At 43.7% G+C, this 18,243-nt stretch overlaps 1 protein-coding gene across 4 annotated transcripts in view; it reads left to right on the top strand.

Moving 5' to 3' along the window:
• The window catches only part of LOC110841259 (neurotrimin), a 497,850-nt gene that overhangs the window by 223,849 nt on the left and 255,758 nt on the right, over window positions 1–18,243 (top strand). The gene's annotated exons all lie outside the window — the stretch shown is intronic.

The following is an 18,243-nucleotide window of genomic DNA, read 5'->3' as shown; positions in this document are numbered from 1 at the left end:
ATGGGACAAGAGGTGTGCACCGGGTATTGGTTGGGAAGCCTGAGGGGAAGAGACCTCTGGGGAGACCTAGATGTAGATGGGAGGATAATCTCAGGCGGGATCTATGGGAGATAGGAGTTGAAGGAGACTGGATTTTGTTGGCCCAGGACAGGCTCCGGTGGAGGGCTTTGGTTAATTCGGTGATGAACCTTCGGGTTCCCTAAGCCATCTGGTTGGTTGGGTCCACTATTTGGGAAGCCTGAGGGGAAGAGACCTCTGGGGAGACCTAGACGTAGATGGGAGGATAATGTCAGGCGGGATCTATGGGAGATAGGAGTTGAAGGAGACTGGAGTTTGTTGGCCCAGGACAGGGCTTTGGTTAGTTCGGTGATGAACCTTCGGGTTCCCTAAGCCATCTGGTTGGTTGGGTCCACTATTTGGGAAGCCTGAGGGGAAGAGGCCTCTGGGGAGACCTAGACGTAGATGGGAGGATACTCTCAGGCGGGATCTATGGGAGATAGGAGTTGAAGGAGACTGGAGTTTGTTGGCCCAGGACAGGGCTTTGGTTAGTTCGGTGATGAACCTTCGGGTTCCCTAAGCCATCTGGTTGGTTGGGTCCACTATTTGGGAAGCCTGAGGGGAAGAGACCTCTGGGGAGACCTAGACGTAGATGGGAGGATAATGTCAGGCGGGATCTATGGGAGATAGGAGTTGAAGGAGACTGGAGTTTGTTGGCCCAGGACAGGGCTTTGGTTAGTTCGGTGATGAACCTTCGGGTTCCCTAAGCCATCTGGTTGGTTGGGTCCACTATTTGGGAAGCCTGAGGGGAAGAGGCCTCTGGGGAGACCTAGACGTAGATGGGAGGATACTCTCAGGCGGGATCTATGGGAGATAGGAGTTGAAGGAGACTGGATTTTGTTGGCCCAGGACAGGCTCCGGTGGAGGGCTTTGGTTAATTCGGTGATGAACCTTCGGGTTCCCTAAGCCATCTGGTTGGTTGGGTCCACTATTTGGGAAGCCTGAGGGGAAGAGACCTCTGGGGAGACCTAGACGTAGATGGGAGGATAATGTCAGGCGGGATCTATGGGAGATAGGAGTTGAAGGAGACTGGAGTTTGTTGGCCCAGGACAGGGCTTTGGTTAGTTCGGTGATGAACCTTCGGGTTCCCTAAGCCATCTGGTTGGTTGGGTCCACTATTTGGGAAGCCTGAGGGGAAGAGGCCTCTGGGGAGACCTAGACGTAGATGGGAGGATACTCTCAGGCGGGATCTATGGGAGATAGGAGTTGAAGGAGACTGGAGTTTGTTGGCCCAGGACAGGGCTTTGGTTAGTTCGGTGATGAACCTTCGGGTTCCCTAAGCCATCTGGTTGGTTGGGTCCACTATTTGGGAAGCCTGAGGGGAAGAGACCTCTGGGGAGACCTAGACGTAGATGGGAGGATAATGTCAGGCGGGATCTATGGGAGATAGGAGTTGAAGGAGACTGGAGTTTGTTGGCCCAGGACAGGGCTTTGGTTAGTTCGGTGATGAACCTTCGGGTTCCCTAAGCCATCTGGTTGGTTGGGTCCACTATTTGGGAAGCCTGAGGGGAAGAGGCCTCTGGGGAGACCTAGACGTAGATGGGAGGATACTCTCAGGCGGGATCTATGGGAGATAGGAGTTGAAGGAGACTGGAGTTTGTTGGCCCAGGACAGGGTCCGGTGGAGGGCTTTGGTTAATTCGGTGATGAACCTTCGGGTTCCGTAAGCCATCTGGTTGGTTGGGTCCACTATTTGGGAAGCCTGAGTGGAAGAGACCCCTGGGGAGACCTAGACGTAGATGGGAGGATAATCTCAGGCGGGATCTATGGGAGATAGGAGTTGAAGGAGACTGGATTTCGTTGGCCCAGGACAGGGTCCGGTGGAGGGCTTTGGTTAGTTCGGTGATGAACCTTCGGGTTCGGTAAGCCATCTGGTTGGTTGGGTCCGCTATTTGGGAAGCCTGAGGGGAAGAGACCTCTGGGGAGACCTAGACATAGATGGGAGGATAATCTCAGGCGGGATCTATGGGAGATAGGAGTTGAAGGAGACTGGATTTTGTTGGCCCAGGACAGGGCTTTGGTTAGTTCGGTGATGAACCTTCGGGTTCCGTAAGCCATCTGGTTGGTTGGGTCCACTATTTGGGAAGCCTGAGGGGAAGAGACCTCTGGGGAGACCTAGACGTAGATGGGAGGATAATGTCAGGCGGGATCTATGGGAGATAGGAGTTGAACGAGACTGGAGTTTGTTGGCCCAGGACAGGGCTTTGGTTAGTTCGGTGATGAACCTTCGGGTTCCGTAAGCCATCTGGTTGGTTGGGTCCACTATTTGGGAAGCCTGAGGGGAAGAGACCTCTGGGGAGACCTAGACGTAGATGGGAGGATAATGTCAGGCGGGATCTATGGGAGATAGGAGTTGAAGGAGACTGGAGTTTGTTGGCCCAGGACAGGGCTTTGGTTAGTTCGGTGATGAACCTTCGGGTTCCCTAAGCCATCTGGTTGGTTGGGTCCACTATTTGGGAAGCCTGAGGGGAAGAGGCCTCTGGGGAGACCTAGACGTAGATGGGAGGATACTCTCAGGCGGGATCTATGGGAGATAGGAGTTGAAGGAGACTGGAGTTTGTTGGCCCAGGACAGGGTCCGGTGGAGGGCTTTGGTTAATTCGGTGATGAACCTTCGGGTTCCGTAAGCCATCTGGTTGGTTGGGTCCACTATTTGGGAAGCCTGAGGGGAAGAGACCTCTGGGGAGACCTAGACGTAGATGGGAGGATAATCTCAGGCGGGATCTATGGGAGATAGGAGTTGAAGGAGACTGGATTTTGTTGGCCCAGGACAGGGCTTTGGTTAGTTCGGTGATGAACCTTCGGGTTCCGTAAGCCATCTGGTTGGTTGGGTCCACTATTTGGGAAGCCTGAGGGGAAGAGACCTCTGGGGAGACCTAGACGTAGATGGGAGGATAATGTCAGGCGGGATCTATGGGAGATAGGAGTTGAAGGAGACTGGAGTTTGTTGGCCCAGGACAGGGCTTTGGTTAGTTCGGTGATGAACCTTCGGGTTCCCTAAGCCATCTGGTTGGTTGGGTCCACTATTTGGGAAGCCTGAGGGGAAGAGGCCTCTGGGGAGACCTAGACGTAGATGGGAGGATACTCTCAGGCGGGATCTATGGGAGATAGGAGTTGAAGGAGACTGGAGTTTGTTGGCCCAGGACAGGGTCCGGTGGAGGGCTTTGGTTAATTCGGTGATGAACCTTCGGGTTCCGTAAGCCATCTGGTTGGTTGGGTCCACTATTTGGGAAGCCTGAGGGGAAGAGACCCCTGGGGAGACCTAGACGTAGATGGGAGGATAATCTCAGGCGGGATCTATGGGAGATAGGAGTTGAAGGAGACTGGATTTCGTTGGCCCAGGACAGGGTCCGGTGGAGGGCTTTGGTTAGTTCGGTGATGAACCTTCGGGTTCGGTAAGCCATCTGGTTGGTTGGGTCCGCTATTTGGGAAGCCTGAGGGGAAGAGACCTCTGGGGAGACCTAGACATAGATGGGAGGATAATCTCAGGCGGGATCTATGGGAGATAGGAGTTGAAGGAGACTGGATTTTGTTGGCCCAGGACAGGGCTTTGGTTAGTTCGGTGATGAACCTTCGGGTTCCGTAAGCCATCTGGTTGGTTGGGTCCACTATTTGGGAAGCCTGAGGGGAAGAGACCTCTGGGGAGACCTAGACGTAGATGGGAGGATAATGTCAGGCGGGATCTATGGGAGATAGGAGTTGAACGAGACTGGAGTTTGTTGGCCCAGGACAGGGCTTTGGTTAGTTCGGTGATGAACCTTCGGGTTCCGTAAGCCATCTGGTTGGTTGGGTCCACTATTTGGGAAGCCTGAGGGGAAGAGACCTCTGGGGAGACCTAGACGTAGATGGGAGGATAATGTCAGGCGGGATCTATGGGAGATAGGAGTTGAAGGAGACTGGAGTTTGTTGGCCCAGGACAGGGCTTTGGTTAGTTCGGTGATGAACCTTCGGGTTCCCTAAGCCATCTGGTTGGTTGGGTCCACTATTTGGGAAGCCTGAGGGGAAGAGGCCTCTGGGGAGACCTAGACGTAGATGGGAGGATACTCTCAGGCGGGATCTATGGGAGATAGGAGTTGAAGGAGACTGGAGTTTGTTGGCCCAGGACAGGGTCCGGTGGAGGGCTTTGGTTAATTCGGTGATGAACCTTCGGGTTCCGTAAGCCATCTGGTTGGTTGGGTCCACTATTTGGGAAGCCTGAGGGGAAGAGACCTCTGGGGAGACCTAGACGTAGATGGGAGGATAATCTCAGGCGGGATCTATGGGAGATAGGAGTTGAAGGAGACTGGATTTTGTTGGCCCAGGACAGGGCTTTGGTTAGTTCGGTGATGAACCTTCGGGTTCCGTAAGCCATCTGGTTGGTTGGGTCCACTATTTGGGAAGCCTGAGGGGAAGAGACCTCTGGGGAGACCTAGACGTAGATGGGAGGATAATGTCAGGCGGGATCTATGGGAGATAGGAGTTGAAGGAGACTGGAGTTTGTTGGCCCAGGACAGGGCTTTGGTTAGTTCGGTGATGAACCTTCGGGTTCCCTAAGCCATCTGGTTGGTTGGGTCCACTATTTGGGAAGCCTGAGGGGAAGAGGCCTCTGGGGAGACCTAGACGTAGATGGGAGGATACTCTCAGGCGGGATCTATGGGAGATAGGAGTTGAAGGAGACTGGAGTTTGTTGGCCCAGGACAGGGTCCGGTGGAGGGCTTTGGTTAATTCGGTGATGAACCTTCGGGTTCCGTAAGCCATCTGGTTGGTTGGGTCCACTATTTGGGAAGCCTGAGGGGAAGAGACCCCTGGGGAGACCTAGACGTAGATGGGAGGATAATCTCAGGCGGGATCTATGGGAGATAGGAGTTGAAGGAGACTGGAGTTTGTTGGCCCAGGACAGGGTCCGGTGGAGGGCTTTGGTTAATTCGGTGATGAACCTTCGGGTTCCGTAAGCCATCTGGTTGGTTGGGTCCACTATTTGGGAAGCCTGAGGGGAAGAGACCTCTGGGGAGACCTAGACGTAGATGGGAGGATACTCTCAGGCGGGATCTATGGGAGATAGGAGTTGAAGGAGACTGGAGTTTGTTGGCCCAGGACAGGATCCGGTGGAGGGCTTTGGTTAGTTCGGTGATGAACCTTCGAGTTCCGTAAGCCATCTAGTTGGTTGGGTCCACTATTTGGGAAGCCTGAGGGGAAGAGACCTCTAGGGAGACCTAGACGTAGATGGGAGGATACTCTCAGGCGGGATCTATGGGAGATAGGAGTTGAAGGAGACTGGAGTTTGTTGGCCCAGGACAGGATCCGGTGGAGGGCTTTGGTTAGTTCGGTGATGAACCTTCGAGTTCCGTAAGCCATCTAGTTGGTTGGGTCCACTATTTGGGAAGCCTGAGGGGAAGAGACCTCTGGGGAGACCTAGACGTAGATGGGAGGATACTCTCAGGCGGGATCTATGGGAGATAGGAGTTGAAGGAGACTGGAGTTTGTTGGCCCAGGACAGGATCCGGTGGAGGGCTTTGGTTAGTTCGGTGATGAACCTTCGAGTTCCGTAAGCCATCTAGTTGGTTGGGTCCACTATTTGGGAAGCCTGAGGGGAAGAGACCTCTGGGGAGACCTAGACGTAGATGGGAGGATAATCTCAGGCGGGATCTATGGGAGATAGGAGTTGAAGGAGACTGGATTTTGTTGGCCCAGGACAGGGTCCGGTGGAGGGCTTTGGTTAGTTCGGTGATGAACCTTCGAGTTCGGTAAGCCATCTAGTTAGTTAGTTAGTTAGTTAGCTGTTTAATTACTTCAACTTCGCGTATCACCGATAGTCCCATACAATATTAAGGTCGTCGAAGGCGGATTTACGCGAATGCTCTGGTTTCGAGGAACGTATCCTTCGCCGTGGACGAGGATCTTCCGTACTGATCATAATCTCCAGGACGTTTTATGAATTACACAGAATAAGACAAAAGTGGTCGAAGATTCTGTGTTTTGAGCTGACTTATAACAAACCTCGACATCTAATCAATGTTTTATGTTGTGTCCAAGTTATAAATTATTATTAATTTAGGAGTGTTAAACATTACTTCACCATTAGAGTGATTAACTTCGTAATTAAATGCTACTAGATGTGTATGCATAAAGAAATTTCAAATACAAGCATATCCTTTTTTGTTGAAGACTAAATTATGGAAGTCCTGTGACGAAGATTCCAATTGGTGGTCTCAGAGGAAAACTTTCATTCTCGACGTCGAAACTGAGTCTAGAGACCGGAAACAATCAGTTAACACGTGCTCACATTTATTACAGTGATACAAATTACCAGACAAGATCTACCCTTTAACCAAGCTAGCATACTGACATCCTGGTGTTATTTCAGACGTAGAAAGACATTCTGCTTTGATAAGACACCAACATTTATGCAGGAGAAATTTAAGGAAGGAAATGAAATAAGTAATTTCCTTAAATAACAATGTTACGTATTCATTTGAAGTGGCAACATCACATATCTGAATTACTGTTTCATACGAAACTATGCTAATTTCGAGACCTAAATTTCACATCAGTTCAGTTTAATTGTCTCCTTCTCATTCCAATGAACTTCAGTTGTTCATAACCTATTCTTAATTAATACACGAAAGATGGGTTGCAGACTTGCCTTGCGGTGGAATGTGTATAATTGAAATTGTCTCAAATCCCCACATCGAAAGTCGTCTTTTGGTAGCAGCTTCACGGAGCAGATCGATGCTAAAGTTGCGGTAAGCTTTGGAGACCGCCGAGGGGACCTGATTTGCTCTATGCCACCTCCGGTCTGAGTGAAAGTTCTAATGTGCGAACGTGCGGTCTCAAGACTGGTTCTCCAGGGAATTCCATTTGGTTAAAGTGGCAGCAGTGGTCTTTTCAGGATGTGGAAATAAATATATGTGTTCAGCATCCTTAGAAGCCTGGTAAAAAAACTCGCCAACTAATGGACTTTTATGATCAAAGTCCAGATAACGACAGTAACAAATAACACACTCAATTTTTCATTGAAGGTTTTATGAATTCAGTCCGTACCGCGAAGAAAACACAACACTTCACCATTACAAAGATCGACTGGTTAACCTATTGAAGTCAAAACTCGTCTAAATATTACGTATTTAAGGATTCAGTCCGTACCGCGAAGAAAACACAACACTTCACCATTACAAAGATCGACTGGTTAACCTTTTGAAGTCAAAACTCGTCTAAATATCACGTATTTAAGAATTCAGTCCGTACCGCAAAGAAAACACAACTCTTCACCATTGCAAAGATCAACTGGTTAAAGGAAATAATCGCTGTTTACGTTGAGAATTATTTGAAACGAATGAAGATATTTTATTAAACTTTTCTAAAACATCTTTGTAATTAGTTTCGTAACTGAAACTACATATTTCAATGCAATAAGAAAACAATTAACAAAAAATTGATTATTGTTACTTATAATTAAATTTGGATACGTGACATCACATAATTTATACCTAATTAATAACATTTATCTCAGTGTTATAATATAATGATTATTGTATGAAACGTAAGGTTACAAATCAGAGCGTTATGTATTACACTTTACACAGTTTTCTAGTGAAGAAACAGTAGATAGTTTTTTGTTTTATAAAACCCGTTTATGGTATCCTAGTAACAATAAGATGGCTGGGAGACTGGAGTATTATTTACACACGTGTACGTACTCGGTGATATGTAATTTTTTTTAAAAAAAATTTGATTCCGGGCCTTCCTGTAACTTATATGTGTTAAAATGGTGTTGACGGTTTTAATGGTCCAATTTAATCTTATGAATACGCGAAATTATTATACAAAGCAGATGATGATAATTCATTTGACTGAAACTATAAGAGCACGGAAAAAGGTATTTATGTGGATAGAAATTACATCTCACACAAATAATTCTTACCGACGACTAATGATGAAATAATACAGACCGTAGATTTACAAAGCAAATAATGTCATTTTCTGTTGTTTCAGATAAATGATTTTATGATGTAGAGTCTTATTATTTATTTAGAAAGTCCGAGGTTTGGAGTAACATTTCCTAGTACATTTTACGGATAGGTGTTTCATCTCTCCACTCACCCCTGACCCTAAATTTCACCCATTGTCGGCTATCCGACACTGCTTATTTAATATATTAGCAGCTAAATGAATCGGCAAACAATTTGGCTTGTGGATGACGTCACACTTACAGGATATTAATAGCAATTCTATTAGATAAGAGAGCATTTGATCTCAAGAATTGAAAATATTGAATAAAAGTATAATATTCTTTGTTTATATAGTTAAGTGTTTAAAACGCAAGCACGTAGTTGTCGTAACTTACACTACGGACTTATATCCAAGACTTGGTCTTCAGCGTTCAGTGTGCTTCGTCACACTGGGATCATTTCCAACTTTAGGATTCCACAAATCCTGTTCACTGATGCTTTCAAATCCTGGCAGCAAAATCCGTGACCTCAGTCAAAGTAAAATGGTCGCTCAAGGTACAGAGGCAAAAGCCTTTCCCGTGTAGCGTCGCGACGCCATTAATGCAAACACGCTGCTTCAAGCGACGAGCCCGTGTAATCTCCACTTCTGAATTGAACATTTAGCCTCGGAGATTAAATCGACAGTAGAAATCTTCACCGGCCGAAATTTTAGAATTTTATCGGCCCCCGAGTCCGAAGTTTATCTTCAAATATGTTGACCGTGTCCTACCTAAGCCTCGACTTAATTTTATTACAACCCCAGTTAAGTCCGATATATTTACAATCTGCGCTTATTATAGTATCATTAATAAATGTTTCTTGTAATGTAAACATGGTAATAATCCTTCAGTGAATTATTTAACGACGCTTTAAGACGTCTCACGTAATTTTGATGGTTTTTGGAACAGTACGAAGATCATCGCTTGCCAAGTCTCTGAAGTGTTACTTCGAACTGTTTAGCAGCTGCTAAAATTATGAATAAAATCAAGTTTTTTAAAGGTTCAACCCTCTGGCCGGATCGGTTAGAGACCACCCGAACGACAGGTCCAGGCCCTTGTAAACCTCTAATCCAGAGTTTCTCAACCTATGGTACGCGAGCCAATGTTGAGTGGTACGCGAACTAAGTAAGAAAATCAGTCAATCAATCAATCAATCAATCCGACATACGAAAGTTGTGTTTGGCTGACAAAGCACAACCCTCGCAATGAAGCCTAAATTTGTCTGTTAAGTATCCAAAAATAGGTTTTTTGTGCAATATGAAATGGTCATATATGTATCCATATTTTAATTTCCACTATTATGTGTTTGAGTCTTATTTAGAACGTGCCATTCAGGATATTTTAAGTAGCGTTTCTTTCAGGAAATGCAGTTAAACTGAGAAAATGTTTCTCATTGAAGTACATACCAAGGTTGCCAACTTACCTATCCCGTTTAATTAAAAGTTATATGAATCAAATTATGAAGACGACACAAAAATATGTTGTATTCATGAACTACCGTGCCACGGTGGTCTAGCGGTTGGAACGCTGGCCTTGTAATCCTGGGGTCTCTGGTTCGAATTTATAACTTGTGTTGGGCAAGGCCGTGGTCTAGGCAACACGGAGTTTTCCTCCGTGGCATCCCAACAATTACTCCATTCACACACAGAAGAAGGCAATGGCAAACCACTTCTGGATCATCTGCCAAGAACGCATATGAACAGGTCCCAGTCCGAGAAAAGGATGGAAGGATCCTGTTCATATGGACCTGTCGTCAGACAGAACACTAAATAATAATAAGATGAGGTGGTCTAGCGGTTAGAACGCTGGCCTTGTAATCCTGGGGTCTCGGGTTCGATTGCCGGCGGTGCCCGAATTTATAACTTGTGTTGGGCAAGGCCGTGGTCTAGGCAACACGGAGTTTTCCTCCGTGGCATCCCAACAATTACTCCATTCACACACAGAAGAAGGCAATGGCAAACCACTTCTGGATCATCTGCCAAGAACGTATATGAACAGGTCCCAGTCCGAGAAAAGGATGGAAGGATCCTGTTCATATGGACCTGTCGTCAGACAGAACACTAAGTAAATAGTAAATTCATGAACTACGTCGAGGCGTGTCCATTTTATCATGAACAATAGGTATAAACAACGTTTATTGAGCTGTTTGTTCATGTATGTGTTAAATATATCACAGAACGCGAGCTTTGTCGTAAATAATATTTGTGTAATAAGACGAACAGTTTCGCAAACCTTTACAAAGGCTTACAGAAATTCTGACTTCAATCAAATATTCTGATAATTACGAAGATGTCCTACTCTGAAGTAATAAAATACTACCATTCAGTCCCGTTGTCTCCACAAAGTTTTCAGAATGTTTTACGTCTTTGAAACCAACCTCATTTTACGAGCTCCTATGCCTAGTGACAGAATTAGAAGTTAATTGTGGTTGTTGAAGGTTTAGGATAAAGTTTTTTTTTAAGTCATTCAATTAATCGAAATGACAACCCAAACCAATGACCAGTCATACAATGGCTTTTTATGTTCAAACTTTAACTGATATTATATTCTGTACGTCTTACTACTATTTTCACTCACAAATCTTTTGAATGAGTTTTATGTTTTCATAAACAACCAAGGAACAAAGTAGATTCACATATATTCAGTAGGCCATTTAATGTGTCACTCAAACTTTCAAAGTTATCACCTCAAACAGAATAATATCACTTATATTTACTGCAAGAAGATATTTCCAACCTGTGGAGCACACCACAAATAAGACACGAATCTTTATCTCTTGGTTTATTTAATGACGTTTTACGCTTTTCTCATTCATAGAAAATTCAGTGTTTCGAGTAGACGCTAAAACTGTCCGTGACATCGGAACTACAACTCGCTGTAATATATTATCTACAAAAACACTTCTGACTTAAATACGTTTTATGTAGAATTTTTCATGAAGGTTGTTCAGACGCTTTCAAAACTAGGTCACTGGCACAAAGGGCAGAACTCCGACCTGTTCATTGTCGTCAGAATGACTTATCACTCAGAATACATTAATTGTGATATGTATATTCGTTTGTTTTTTTAATGCCTTATTGTCATCTGCATATATTAGCTCGAATTGGCCTGGAATGCATCATGGAAGATAAAATTTGAAGTATGTGGAAAGATTAAGAGGTAGATGGTCTTTTTTTAAACTACTCTCTTGCAATTTTCTACGAACTTGTGGGATTTGAGAAATATATTGGTCAGGAATTTTTATTTCAAAACTATGGAAGAACAAGAATTCTCAATAGTTTTGTAAGTCATCTAATCTTTATCTCTTCACCTGGAACGTATCAGAGAATTTTAAACGCCGGATAAAATTCATCAGGTATCAAAATTAAATCCACAGGTGAATTAAAGCGAGATTAAAGTCTGATAATGATATCTTTGAAATCAGAATAATTTTTCTTTCTGTGATGTAGAAGTAGGCAGAAGTAGGTAAAAATACGTAATTTTACTTGTCACTAATTTCATCAGAATTTATAACTTGTGTTGGGCAAGGCCGTGGTCAAGGCAATACGGAGTTTTCCTCCGTGGCATCCCAACAATTACTCCATTCACACACAGAAGAAGGCAATGGCAAACCACTTCTGGTTCATCTGCCGAGAACGTATATGAACAGGTCCCAGTCCGAGAAAAGAATGGAAGGATCCTGTTCATATGGACCTGTCGTCAGACAGAACACTAAGTAATAATAAGATGAGGTGGTCTAGCGGTTAGAACGCTGGCCTTGTAATCCTGGGGTCTCGGGTTCGATTCCCGGCGGTGCCCGAATTTATAACTTGTGTTGGGCAAGGCCGTGGTCAAGGCAATACGGAGTTTTCCTCCGTGGCATCCCAACAATTACTCCATTCACACACAGAAGAAGGCAATGGCAAACCACTTCTGGATCATCTGCCAAGAACGTATATGAACATGTCCCAGTCCGAGAAAAGGATGGAAGGATCCTGTTCATATGGACCTGTCGTCAGACAGAACACTAAATAAAATAATAATAAAATGCAAGCCTGTTTAGCGTATGTTATTAAAACAGTTCCGTTCTCCAGTACGCACGAAACGACTTAAGAATGGCCGAATGAATTTTTATGAAACAGCCAGTTTCATCCTAATGATTCGATGATTTTAACATTATCAGTATTTTAGATTTTTCCCAAAAGCATTCTCCGCTTTAAAATTTAATATTAACGAATTACTGGAACAAAAAACTGTAGTCAGGCAATGTTTTTGCAAAAATTCGAGGACCGTGCGCTGGTCCCAGAGGAGGTTATCTATGCGGTACGTAGAGCAATTCAGCTTCATAATCCTGGGGACAGAAACAAGACAATTGAATTCCGGAAACTACGCCCAACCCACCAGGTCAATGAATACCCCTATTATAAAAGTCTATCAACCATTGCATAAAATGCTAGCGGCGTTCGGGAAGCGAATAAAAGGTGAGGGGAAGGGGTGACTACCTGAATTGTCTAAAAAAATAAAATAAAAACAAACACGAGACGTACTACGTAACGCTTTCATATATCTGTGTCATGATATTTTATGGTCCCTTATAGCTGGAATATTACATGCCAGAACTACCACATTACATGGCTCTTCAAAAATATTTACTGTTATTGACTCTGTCATAAAATGTTTTAGGAGGTGGGGGATTGGCATGCAAACAAAACCATCAACGAAGCTAACCTATTGGTCGCTCTAACCAGTACCACGCGGGTTGCAATAAATCAGGGGTTCTCAAGACCGGTATGGCTTGGTGCGTTGTATTGAAGTTCAGATTTGAAAAGATGACGAATGCTTCCTGGCATATTGTAGAAGTGTTAACAACGTTTTATAGGTGATTGCTACATCTAGGGTATGATCAGGGGGTAATGGCTCAGACGATGGAGGCAGCAAGGACCACCGAAACGTCGGAAAACTTCTACCGGACTATATTTCGTAACATCACAGAGCTTAACTTCGTGAGGAACAGAAATGTAACCTTGAGGTTTTCAAGTCGATGTTAGGTAGATGTCAATGTTTCGGAGTATGATACTACAGCCATCATCAGAAGTGAATTGATATTGAATTTTTTTGAGAAATGTGTAGGCTTTTGGGGTTTTGTACCGTGTCAGCATGTTCCACCGAAACGTCCACACGGCGGTGAAGCCCAGGAGATTGTAATGAAATTGATTACAACATCAGGAAATTTACCTTGACTCAGTTTCTCAGTGAACGCTGTTTATTTATAGAAAACTATTTTCTGCAACGTTAGAAATTCAGAAACGTTTATGACGTTAAAAAAATTCGGACGCTGTCTGGGAATTGAATTGTGATCAATATAAAATCTTATCAAATTTTTATTATAACTGAAAATGTATTTATATTTGGAGACTTGAGTACCATTCCTGTGATCGATTCTAGTCGTCAGTCTAACGGTACTGCTAATAGCTATCAGAGCAAAACTGGGCATGCGCACACCTTCCGTCTCAAGATTCAGGTTAATGTTATCATCCGACATTGTCAGCATATTATTATGTTGTTATCAATTTCACTATTATTATTAATTGTACAGTGTATAAAATATATATTATCCTGCAAGAGTGGCTTGTTTGGAATGTCAAGGCCAAATGGTTAGCATTCAAAAGTTCTGGGTTCAAATCCCAGCCCAGAGACTTGACTGAGAAATTTTTGTGAACACTCCCAATACTTCCAATCTGATACAGAGTAGGCCACTGTCGCTTTGACCACTCCATTTCTGATTCGTGATTTGTACACATAATTCCACGCTGTAAGTGAAATTAAACGTATATATTCATGAAGTCACCGCTTTTAAAACTAAAATTTCCTTTTCTGATTTCGCCCCCTTCCTCTTGGACACTACTCGGGTGTTACCTTGTCTAAACACATTCGTCTGACGGAGAAACAAGGTTAAGGAGATGAGATTTCTCCCAGAAATGAAGGAATCATTTCGTGGCTGTAAACCCGTGACGTCGCAGTCCCTGGGCTGTGTTCTATTTAACTCGCCTTATGATGAGAAGACGCGATTAGGTTCAGACGACCCTTGTATGACCTAGGGGAGGATATAAATGGGTCCCGCGCGTGTGTGGGAAGACGTAAGTGGTCCACACTGAAAGGCTAGGCAGTGGCGGAATAGTTACACTTAGAACTTTCGCTCGAAATTAATATATGCTATTTGAAGTACTGTAGAACCGTGTAACGTGTTGCAGCCTGCAAGAGTTAAGGGGGAGGGGTTACACTTCCCTCTAGCCATTAGTTTAGCTTCTGTGGTGTGTTTTACGCGGAATAAATATTGCACCAGCGAAGTGTCCCACTTCGGCGCTCTTTAAGGGTTTTCTTGTTAAGGTTAGGTTAACAGGGATCCCAATGAATGTGAAATACCTGAAACATCTTTTATTGCTAGACGAAGTGCTTCTTTGAGTTGCATTACTTACAAATTCTTTGTTATCATTAACTTAGGCTAATGATAAAGGATGTACAAAGTTGAGAGTTAGTTAAATAACTTTTATTATTACAACCATTCCTCATATTTACTCCATGGAGCAGAGCCCTTACTGAGAAGTAAACAATATATCAGATGGCCAAGAAACTGCCTAAGTAACTAACTAGATGGGTTAGGGAACCCGAAGGTTCATCACCGAATTAACCAAAGCCCTCCACCGGACCCTGTCCTGGGCCAACAAAATCCAGTCTCCTTCAACTCCTATCTCCCATAGATCCCGCCTGAGATTATCCTCCCATCTACGTCTAGGTCTCCCCAGCGGTCTCTTCCCCTCAGGCTTCCCAACCAATACCCGGTGCACACCTCTTGCCCCATCCATGCGTGCTACATGCCCAGCCCATCCCATTCTTCTCGACTTAATCACCCTGACAATATTGGGGGAGGAGTACAGATTTTTAAGCTCGTCATTATGCAGTTTTCTCCACGCCCCATCGTCTTCTCTCCTAGGCCCAAATATCCTCCTCAACACCCGATTCTCAAACACCAAGAAACTGTCTTGCGTTAAAAAAACGTGAAGGTTTATTACGTTACTTACAAGAGGTTTTAAGTCGGTGGTTATCTGACTTAAGTCTGATGCTGAATTCCATTTTCAACGCATTTATTGAGATCCATTTTATTAATATCTTCATATATATAGTATTTTAAGTGGTTTCTTCTCTTCGAGGTTTTAACTAAAGTTGCATTTCTCATGTCTCCCACATATTCTACATGCCTCGCCCATCTAATTTTCCTTTATTTTATCATCTTAAAAATTATTTATTGATGGTTGCTAGATTACCAAAACTTTTCATAAAGAATTTTTCTCACTGCTTAAATATTACATCAGACGTTTATGGTCAGAACACTGTTAGACTGTCCATTGTATGAGGTGTGTTTTATAACACGACGTTTCGGGAGTTGGCACTGCCTTCAGCACGTAGATGTCGTACAATGTGTGGCGTAAGAATGTGAATGCTGAAAAATGGGAACATTTGACGACGGGCCGAGCCTGCGTAATCTCCAAACAGACGACATAAAAGTTAGAAGCGTTTTACAACGTGAGACAATTGCTCACCATTCGGCTAACGTACTCAAATGAAACTCTAAAGTGTGCGTTAAAGTTTCAGAATAATTTCTCAATTTTTTTTAGGCTTGATCGCTACGTTTCGTCTACTGCTCGTCACTTGTTTCTCTCTCTCTCTCTTATCGGATGCTCGAACACCGACGAGATTTATCGCTTATCCTCTGTGTTGTTCGCTCGACAACTCGCGCTGCAACCCTTACAAATCCACGGCTGATGAGCGCATTAACACTGGGGTAAAACAGTGGCGCATCTCTCAGGGCTTAAAAGATTTAGCGTGAAATCCCTGTCTGCCATCAAGCCACCGCTGTCTACTGCACTTCTAATGTGCGTACAGACGTAGGTTGGTAGTTCACGGAGGTCATAGATTCACAGCTCGGAGTGGATACGTCATATAATGACTTGAATCCTTCTAGGCAGTGCATTAAATTATTTCAAGACTTATCATTTATTTAACTTCATAGAACAGAGTCCTTGCTGACTATATTTATTTAGTGTTCTGTCTGACGACAGGTCCATATGAACAGGATCCTTGCATCCTTTTCTCGGACTGGGACCTGTTCATATACGTTCTTGGCAGATGATCCAGAAGTGGTTTGCCATTGCCTTCTTCTGTGTGTGAATGGAGTAATTGTTGGGATGCCACGGAGGAAAACTCCGTGTTGCCTAGACCACGGCCTTGCCCAACACAAGTTATAAATTCGGGCACCGCCGGGAATCGAACCCGAGACCCCAGGATTACAAGGCTAGTGTTCTGACCACTAGACCACCTCATCTTATTATTATTTAGTGTTCTGTCTGACGACAGGTCCATATGAACAGGATCGTTCCATCCTTTTCTCGGACTGGGACCTATTCATATACGTTCTTGGCAGATGATCCAGAAGTGGTTTGCCATTGCCTTCTTCTGTGTGTGAATGGAGTAATTGTTGGGATGCCACGGAGGAAAACTCCGTGTTGCCTAGACCACGGCCTTGCCCAACACAAGTTATAAATTCGGGCACCGCCGGGAATCGAACCCGAGACCCCAGGATTACAAGGCTAGTGTTCTGACCACTAGACCACCTCATCTTATTATTATTTAGTGTTCTGTCTGACGACAGGTCCATATGAACAGGATCGTTCCATCCTTTTCTCGGACTGGGACCTGTTCATATACGTTCTTGGCAGATGATTTAGAAGTGGTTTGCCATTGCCTTCTTCTGTGTATGAATGGAGTAATTGTTGGGATGCCACAGAGAAACCGGGGAAGCCCCCGGAGGAAACCTCCGTGTTGCCTAGACCACGGCCTTGCCCAACATTGACATTGGAGCCTCTGGCCAAATACGTTTATGCAATTTATACCTTCGCCATGCGTTCTACATTTCCCGCCAACTTAATTAATCATTAATTAATACTCAAGTTCCGTATTTGAACCGGTTTTCAGACCATGGCAGTTTAGAGCTTGAACAGTTGAGTCTCCGAAGGGGGAGGGCAAATATACTCTCACTATCTCTAGCAGCCGCTTTTCAGAATTTTGGTAAATTTTGGAAAATATTAAAATGTGTAAGTATACGTATATATTAAAGTAATGTCATTTGTAGGATTATAGTTTTTTCACGGCGGTGAGTCTGAAGATGGCTGTCTTCTGGGTTGTAGCGCCGTGTAATCTTGTAGAAGTTTACCGACGTTTCAGAGGTCCTTACTGCCTCCATCATCAGGGCTATGGCCGTCTTCTGGGTTGTTGCTGTTTGTTGTATAGAAATAAACAATTATCGTAAAACAGAAAGATGATAAAAGTTTTGATACTAATATAAATTTAGAAAGCTCATGTACATTCAGGGGTTAGCATATTTAATATAACAACGCCCCCTCAGGTTAGCAAAGACTTCGTTGATAATTCTTACGCTCCATCGCAAAGGAATTATGGACTTCCGTGTAGCGATACAATACAAAATCCCGAGGCTAGTTTTTATCCAGGACATAATTTCCTCGGTTGGACACAACCTCAGTTACTGATAATAATGTGATATTAACAATTACTTGATTTCTTTAAATTTCATCATCTTTAGGTGTTGGGTCTTTTGATTCCAGGATTAGTCGAACTTGTCCTCCATCTTTTCAATGGTCGATCTTTTTCTCGTCTTCCTTTTGTGTAATAAACAACTTCCGATCAATAATACCGGCTGGCACTCTTAAAATGTGTTCACAGTAGTTTTGTTGATATACATTTATTATATCACATAATTTGAATATATTTAATTCTTATCCGATATATTCATTCCTCATTTTATCTATTCTTCTTTAAATCTGTGTATTTGATTTCTATAATCATTCGTCTGTTCTAATTTTCGCGACCGACCGGTTGAAAACTATTGGTCTATCGATTGTTTAATTGATTTTATTGCGTAGATATTATTTACATAGCTCTCTGGGTAATCAAACCACTATCAGTTCTTTGTTAAACTTCAGAAAAGAAATTAATAAGTCAATAAGAAAAACGTTTGGTTCATTAATTGATCATATTTCAGCTAAGAAGCTGTGTCTTTAATTTTAAAGTCTAATCTTCTTCCAAATCGCGTGGCGTTTAACGATCTTGGAATCTTCAGAGACTAAACACGGAAAGAAATGTTGTAACTGGCTTTCTACAGCATGTTTCT

Source organism: Zootermopsis nevadensis, unplaced genomic scaffold (genome assembly GCF_977971745.1).
Source record: "Zootermopsis nevadensis isolate Lab colony 2312 unplaced genomic scaffold, Znev_1.0 Znev_ptg000005l, whole genome shotgun sequence".
NCBI lineage: Eukaryota > Metazoa > Arthropoda > Insecta > Blattodea > Termopsidae > Zootermopsis > Zootermopsis nevadensis.
The sequence above is the reverse complement of the archived record's forward strand: the minus strand, read 5'-3'. Positions and strand labels throughout refer to the sequence as shown.